The sequence below is a fragment of the Scylla paramamosain genome, unplaced genomic scaffold, assembly GCF_035594125.1.
Source record: "Scylla paramamosain isolate STU-SP2022 unplaced genomic scaffold, ASM3559412v1 Contig1, whole genome shotgun sequence".
In the NCBI taxonomy this organism is placed as follows: Eukaryota; Metazoa; Arthropoda; class Malacostraca; order Decapoda; family Portunidae; genus Scylla; species Scylla paramamosain.
Genome location: NW_026973666.1, coordinates 2,207,501 through 2,215,000, shown reverse-complemented (window position 1 = coordinate 2,215,000; position 7,500 = coordinate 2,207,501). Strand labels below are relative to the sequence as shown.

General features: G+C 44.0%; 1 protein-coding gene and 1 long non-coding RNA gene across 4 annotated transcripts in view; both read right to left on the bottom strand.

Annotated features, from left to right (window-relative positions):
- The window catches only part of LOC135095616 (uncharacterized), a 14,953-nt gene extending 8,834 nt beyond the window's left edge, over nt 1–6,119 (bottom strand). The window contains exon 1 of the long non-coding RNA XR_010264456.1: nt 1–6,119. This exon is cut by the window's left edge and continues 2,882 nt beyond it. This is a non-coding gene — a long non-coding RNA (uncharacterized LOC135095616).
- Nucleotides 1–7,500, bottom strand: part of LOC135095615 (longitudinals lacking protein-like) — a 35,678-nt gene that overhangs the window by 20,816 nt on the left and 7,362 nt on the right. The window contains exon 1 of one of the 3 annotated variants that reach the window (XM_063996554.1): nt 6,131–6,693. The exons of 1 other annotated variant lie outside the window; for it this stretch is intronic. The gene's annotated coding sequence lies outside the window, so the exon portion shown is untranslated. Of the gene's footprint in view, nt 1–6,130; nt 6,694–7,500 lie in introns of those variants that run through there. One more of the 3 variants, XM_063996553.1, reaches the window with a different exon arrangement.

Sequence of the window (7,500 nt, the reverse complement as noted above, 5' to 3'; positions counted from 1 at the left end):
AGACATGGCACTCCCTAACCTCCAACACCTCAACTTGGCACAGCTACACTCGGAATACAACACTCGGAATACAAGAGTGCCACAGAAAACGGGTGACTTTCAACATGGCACTCCCAAACCGTGACTCCTTAAAACACCTGAACTTGGCACTGCAAGGCTCATTAATACAAGTGCCACGAGATGCTACACACTTTAAATACGGCCCTTCCAACACAGCATGGTGCCTGACTGTACAAACTGGTGGATAAGTCGATAGTTTTGTTCGTCTTGGCTGGGCACCATAACGGCACAGTATATTTTATTTCCCCAGTATTGTTTAGGCCTAACTTCCCCACCCCCTTCTCTCCCTCCCTTTGTTTGGCTCTATAAATATGTGTTTTTCCACCATAATCAAGTTTTAGCTAGTTATTCTTGTGCCAGTATTTCAATCAAATGCTTTTAATTTTTTTTTTTTCCCAATAATCAATTTTCTGTTAGTTATTTGTGTACCAGCATTTCATCAAACTCTCCTCATATTCTTTGTTGTTTTTGTTAATAATCAGTTTTTTTTGCTAGTTATTTCTGTATCAACTTCATCACACTCTCAATCTCTCTTATTATTATTTTTCCCTATAATCACTTTTTGAGCTTATTATATTCTACCCATACTGCATCACACTCTTATCCCCTGTCACACTTAACCCTGTCACTTTCACCCCTGTCACTCTCTCAGCCCTGTCACTCTTAAGTCACACTCTTAGTCTCACAATATGTTTATCCATATAATCAATTTTTTTTACTTATTTTTACCACTTCATCACACTCTCGGTCATGTCAAAGCATAACCTGACTCAATCTGCATTTTTTTTCTTTATAGACAATCTTTATCTTCTTGTTTTTCTTATTCTTGTACCCGCAGCTTGTCACACACTCACCCCTGTCGGCCCATGGTGTGAATAAACAGAGGAAACAATGTATTTCCCTGCACCTAATTTTCTGTTGTTTCCATCTCACTAACCTATTTTCTACCTATCAAATTTTTCCGTCATTCTGTCTAGTTCTGCTGTCTATATTGTCCTGTGATGCTGTGGTTACGTTCACACAGCAAGCCTAGGTAACTGTGGTTATATTAGTACAACATAGAACAACAAAGCTTTATGCTGTTATATAAGCAACACAGCAAGGCCAAATAGTGCTGTGGTTTATATCAGCACAGCAAGGCCAGGTGACAATGGAGGTGGTTTGGTGCATATTCTGGTGCATAAGACGACACTTGAATCATCCTAAAAAAAGGCACAAAAAAGTGGGTTGCCTGTACGTCAGATATAAAAACAATGACCCTAAAATCTTACACAAAATACCATTGTAAATAAACAACCTTGTATTACAATTTTTGGGGGAAGTTACAGTAAAATAGGAATCCATTTTGAGAAAATGCACTGAAATGTTTTCCTGTTGAAGTGTGTAAACAAAATTTAATGCAGAACAGCCACAACCCTCTGCTGGCATTGTTTACGAATGGACAAAGCAGGAGGCTGTGTCAATGTTCCCCAGTTTTTCCTGAAGCTGAAGAAGGATTTACATAAAGGTGTTCAAGGCATGAAACCTCAAGCTACATGGCAAGGAGAAGCAAACTGTGGGTAACATGAATCTATCCACCTTGCAATGTTACATAGGGACAACTCCACATACTGAGAAAATTCAAGAACGCTGGGGTATCTACTCAGAAGAAACATAATATATAGAAGATTGTGGCCGATAGCTTGACACACGCAGACGGCACAAGGCAACGGTTTATTTATCTTTAGGAAAATTGATAATACCACAAATAACTTTAACACAATCATCATCCACCCATTCTCTTTCACAAAAATGTACAAAAACACCTGGTGGAAATTTTTAGGTTTAGTTATGCACCTGAAGATGATGGTGGCTTAATACCAGAAATACATTCAAGGTATTTTATTCACTGTACTAGTATGTCACCATCTCGGCCATCTGGTGCTCACTGACCCACACTTCACAGATGGTTTGGTAGTTTAGGTGTCGTTTTCTACCACCAATATCAGCTAAAAAGACGGTTTGGTAGTTTGGGTGTCGTCTCGTACCATCAATATCAGCTTTAAAGATCGTTTGATAGTTTGGGTCTTGCTTTCTACTACCAATATCAGCTATAAAGATTGTTTGTTAGTTTGGGTGTCATCTTGTACCACCACCATCAACTAAAGTCATCTTATCCACCAAAATATACAGTTTATTAACAACACAGCTGGAACAAATAGTGATGCTGCGGTTTATGTCAGCACAGCAAGGCCAGGTAACAATGCTGTGGTTATATTAGCAACACAGCAAGTCTAGGTAACACTGACACTGTGATTATATTAGCAACACAGCACAGCAAGACCCAATAAGTGATGCTGTGGGTCATACCAGCACAGCACAGCCTAGACAAGAATGCTGTGGTTATTTTAGCAACGCAGCAAGCCTAAATGACACTGACGCTTTGATTATACGAAGCTGTGGGTCGTACCAGCACAGCACGACTAGGAAACAATGCTGTGGTCATCTTAGCAGCATTACGTTACCACAGCACGGCCAACAAGTGACGCTGAGGCAATTTCAACAACCACAGCTACATTCATGCTCACTTCACAGCAACCCACAAACTTTAATGGCCTGAATATAAAAAAATGACACTATGTTGGTAAATTTCTTCTCATCATCCTTCATGTCACCCCCCAGCAGCCTGCTCTTCCTCCTCGTTGCGTTGGGTTACGTAAAATTGCGCTTATTTCCTGCACAAATTATCGCCGGGACAAGACGGGGTGGAAGGACGACCGGTGCCAATTATAAACAAGTTCGTCCAACTTCCCGCCAGGATTAAATTAGACGGCGGTAATGCTCCCTGTAACTACCGTCCTGAAATTACGATGGTTTTGTTTCCTTGTCCGGTCTTGTGGGGCGAGGCGAGGTGAGGCTGTGTGTCGCTGTGAGGTTTTGTTGTTCTGTTTCTGTGAAGTTGTGTTGTTGTTTTTGTGAAGATGTGTTGCTGTTTTTGTGAGGGTGTTGCTGTGTTTTTTTGTGAGGCTCTTGCTGTGTTTTTTGTGAGGCTGATGATATGTTTTTGTGAGGTCGTGTTGCTGTGTTTCTACGAGGCTGTCGCTGTGTTTCTGTGAGGCTGTGTTGATTTGAGGCAGTGTTGTTGCATCTTTTCTCCAAACAGACACAGATTTCCTTATTTCTTGAGTTTATACAGCTAAATATGGGTCTGTTTCTGCACCTCACACACTGCATCACCAGCCTTGCCCCTGTTACTGGTGTGTTTCAACTCTTTCACTCTGCAAGACCCACAATTTCCTGCTTCTCAAGTTTACACAGCTAACCAGTCTACCTATTCACCCAACACTGCGACACCAAGCCTGCCTTTCATACTGTGTTTTTGCTCCTTCCCTCCCATAGACCCACATTTCCCAGTTTGTTGTGTTTATACAGCTAATTATGAGTCTGTTCTTGCACCCCACACACTGCTACACTATCCCTGCCTATATCTAACCTGTGTGTCTACCTGTACACTCATAAGAACCTAAAAAAAAAACGAGAAGTTAAAAAAAAAGCCATATTTCTCCTTGTTTATGTTCTGCTTCTTCACTAACACACAAAGCCTGCCTATTATTAACCCATGTGTCTAACCCTTTACTCCCACAGCACATGTACACGAGAAAAGCTGCAAAAGGCCATGTTTTCTCTAATTTATCCTGCTTCTACACAACCACACAAAACAGGGCATCTCCATTAACCTGTATGTGCCTCTTCACTCACAGGAACATAAGAAAAAGCTACAAAAAAGCTGTTTATGCTGATATATCATACTTCTACACTGCCACACACAATCAGTCTAGCAGTTTACCATGTCCCTGTGTCCTCGCCTACCTCAGTTACAGCCACACACTTCAAGACACAGTGCAGTAGAGAGAGGGTCAGTCTACCAGTGTTATCGTCTCCCTGTGTACTTGCCTGCCTCAGTTACCGCCACACACTTGACACAGTACAGTAGCAGTAATAGTAGATGCAGTAGTAATAGTATTTTGGTGCATGTTTCAGAATACACCACACAACGCCACAATAGTTTAGTAACACCACCATGAAGAACAGGCCAGAGGAACACCACAAAATGAAAAACGCACGGAAAGTTACGAAAAACAGAACGGAAAATTGAAAAAATTGACGGGTTATGAAAAACTGTCTTACGAACTAACCAAAAAAGTTTTCCTGGTTGACGAACTGAATGAATATGGAAAAAAAACACACACACAATTTCTTAACACTAGTCATTTGTGTGTACTGGGAATGCTGGCAAGGGAGAGAAGAAAGATAGAAGGATTAGTAATTCAAACATGCATAAAAAGTATTAAAACCGTGAAAAGTTTACAAATACAGCCATCACTCATTCACCACAGTTTGTCACCTCCCTCTCCTTCTTCTCCTCCTCCTCCTTATCTCATTACTAAGTCCTATCCCTTCCTCTCTTACTATCATCTCTTCACCACAGTTTATTTCCCTCCTCCTCCTGCTCCTCCTCTCATTACTCAATCCTATCCCTTCCTCTCTTCCTATCTCCTCCTCTCTTCACCACAGTTTCAGTTCCCCAGCTTCACTTTTCCACACACTGCTGCTGGCCACTCATCCACACAGAGGCGGCAATGAGAGGCAGCCTAGCCGTGCTCATCTCTTGATTCCTCTAGTTAACTGATAAATGAAGTGTTTGTAACTGTGTACGTGCTGTTTTTGTCACTTCAACGAGGCTTGGGGGATGCAGGGGTGTTCTTAAGGGGCAGATAAGTGTATATGGGTTTTCCTTAACTATGGATAAGTCGGGTGAGTTATTGTAGGTAACGAGGGATGGCTGTACTGAAAATATCACTTTAAGTCACAAATAAGAGGGAAAAAAGGAACTGTCAGGATATTCAAAGGATAAAAACATTGAGTAGAAGCAACTGAAGGGAAAAAAAGGAAACTGCCAGATTATTTAAAGGATAGAAAAGGGAAAAAAGACGCTGCTGAGAAAATATAAATGATAAAAAATAGTAACTAGAAGGAAATGAGGGAAAAAACGAAGTGCTATGAAATATAAAGAATAAAAATACAATAACAAGAATGAAAAGATGGGGAAAATGAAGCTGAGAGGAAAATACATAGGAGAGAAACAGTAATAAGGAGGAGATTAAGGGGAAAAAAAAGAGGAACAGCCAGGAAATTAAAAAGGAAAAAGAAAAACTCTTCAAAAAAATACTTAAAATTACTGACAACTTTAAAATCTTTCCCCTTTAAAAACTATGAGAATAAAGGAAAGGAGAAAATAGAAAGGAAAACATGGAGGGGGGAAACAATAATGAATAACAAGAGAAAGACAGAAACAGAAATGGAAAAATCTAAAAAAAAAAAAAAAAACACCAAAATTTTCCTACTTTTAAACACATGGGAAAACAAAAACAAGAAAAGGAAAAAGACAAGTAGAAAAATAAAAAAGGAACCAGGGAGAAAAAAGAAGAAAAAGGAAAAAACTGGAAAAAAACACACTTGAAAACACAAATTTCCCTCTAAAAATTAACCTAACCAAACCAAACGAGCTGAATTAAAAAAACACCATATTAGGTCAGGTTAGGCCGGGTGAGGGAAGAAGAGGAGGAGGAGGAGGAAGACCGGTGGAGGAGGAGCGGGAGGAAGAAGAGGAGGTGGGGAGGGGGGGATGAAGATGGGCAGGGCCGCAGTAGGGTGAACAGTGACCACCAACACCAACCCACACTTAAATTTAGAGAAAAAGGGAGAGGTGAGAGAGTGAGAGGTATGAGAGAGAGAGAGAGAGGTGAGAGAGAGAGGGAGAGAGAGGTAAGAGAGAGAGAGAAAGAGAGAGCAAAAAACTGGGCAGGGCAGGCCAGAGGGCTACCCACATCACCCACACAGCACGCCCACGCACACACACACGCCCACGGCCAGACACACACACAGACAGGCATCCCAAAGCGTGGTTAGCAAGCAGGGGGGCGGGCAGGGTGCAGGGTGTGGGAAATAGGATGAAAGGAACATCTGTCCTTGAGTGTTGACAAGACGTGGCGAGGCAGGCCCGACCGCCACCACCACCACCACACCTCACCTTGTCTTCCGGCGCCTTTTGGGGGTTGTGCACCTCTCACAGCCTGCAGCGGGTGTGTCTGCCCATAACTTGCCGGCCAGAAGGGGTGTTGCGGGGATGTGAGTGTGAAAAACGGCTTAACTGTTAGGATTCATCTCCCCTCCTCCCTCCTCGACCCCGAACATCCGGGAACTCTGAGTTTCCACGCGCGCCAACCCTCCCGCAGCCCTCGACGCTCTCCCAACGCCCTGCACACACGCCCTACGTCGCCACAACCACCACTAATCACACGTATAAATGCCTCTGTCTTCCCCAGGTAAAGCACAGCGGCCCGTCATGGCAGGGGCGCGAGCAGGGACTAAGTGAGGGGTGTCCAGTACCGTGACTCGGGAAAACGGAAACTGGCAGCCCTGGCGCCGAGCTCACCTGGTCCAGCCCCGGGCGCGAGACAGGTGTACAGGCAGACTTTCCCGGCCTGCCTCACTCCTTAATTGTCTACCGCCAGTACTATGCCCACTTGCCACTATTTACCGCCACTGCCCAGGCCCTGCCACTCGGGGATTGAAAGCGCCACTGGGGACGTCCGATCAGGGAACGCTAGGCAACTGTCCCCTCCCTTGCTACTGTCTCTGAGTCATTCGTCTTTTTTTCCTGCTACGCTTTATTAACTCCCCAGTGCGGGTCGTGTGTGTGGTGTAATGGTTGGTGGGAGGTGTGGCGAGCCGCTAGTAATGTCAGGGCGGTGATGCGAAGTACTGTCTTTACTTGGTGACTATTTATAGCAGCCTGACCTAATTTTCTGGGGTGGCCATGATACGTGACATAAGCAGTATTTCCCCGCGCACAAAGGAGGTGTGGGTGGCTGTAATATCTGTGAGGTTCAGCCTAACACAGCCTAGTCCCCTCAGATCCACGCAGGGAAAAATGGTCGTTAATACGTCACCAGGCAACTCTCGTGTCTGGCCCAAGTCTGGTAGCATCATTCCAGACAGATATGTTGTCCTATTTCTCGCTATTACTCCTTTTCACTTCGCTCTGCCTCTTCCCACGACCCTTCTGGATGAAGATTAATGTTTACCTTTTGTCTTTATATCGCAAAGGAGAGCGAACCGGGTGAAATAACAGGTGGAAGGAGTAAAATAAGAGAGGGAAGTGCATGGCGGGCGTGCAAGCCGAGGTCGCCGGCAGCCTTCGGACGCGACAGGGATGCTGGGAGGGACTGGTGGGGAGACGTGGTGCCTCTAACTTACTTTAAAATATACATAAAGTAGATACCTGAGCCACGCCTGCGCTGTGCTAGGGCTACAGCGGCACCGGCACCTCGCACCATGCATACCTGACCCCTTCCAAACCCCGACAATCGCTGGGAGAAGAGTAAATAACATGCGGCA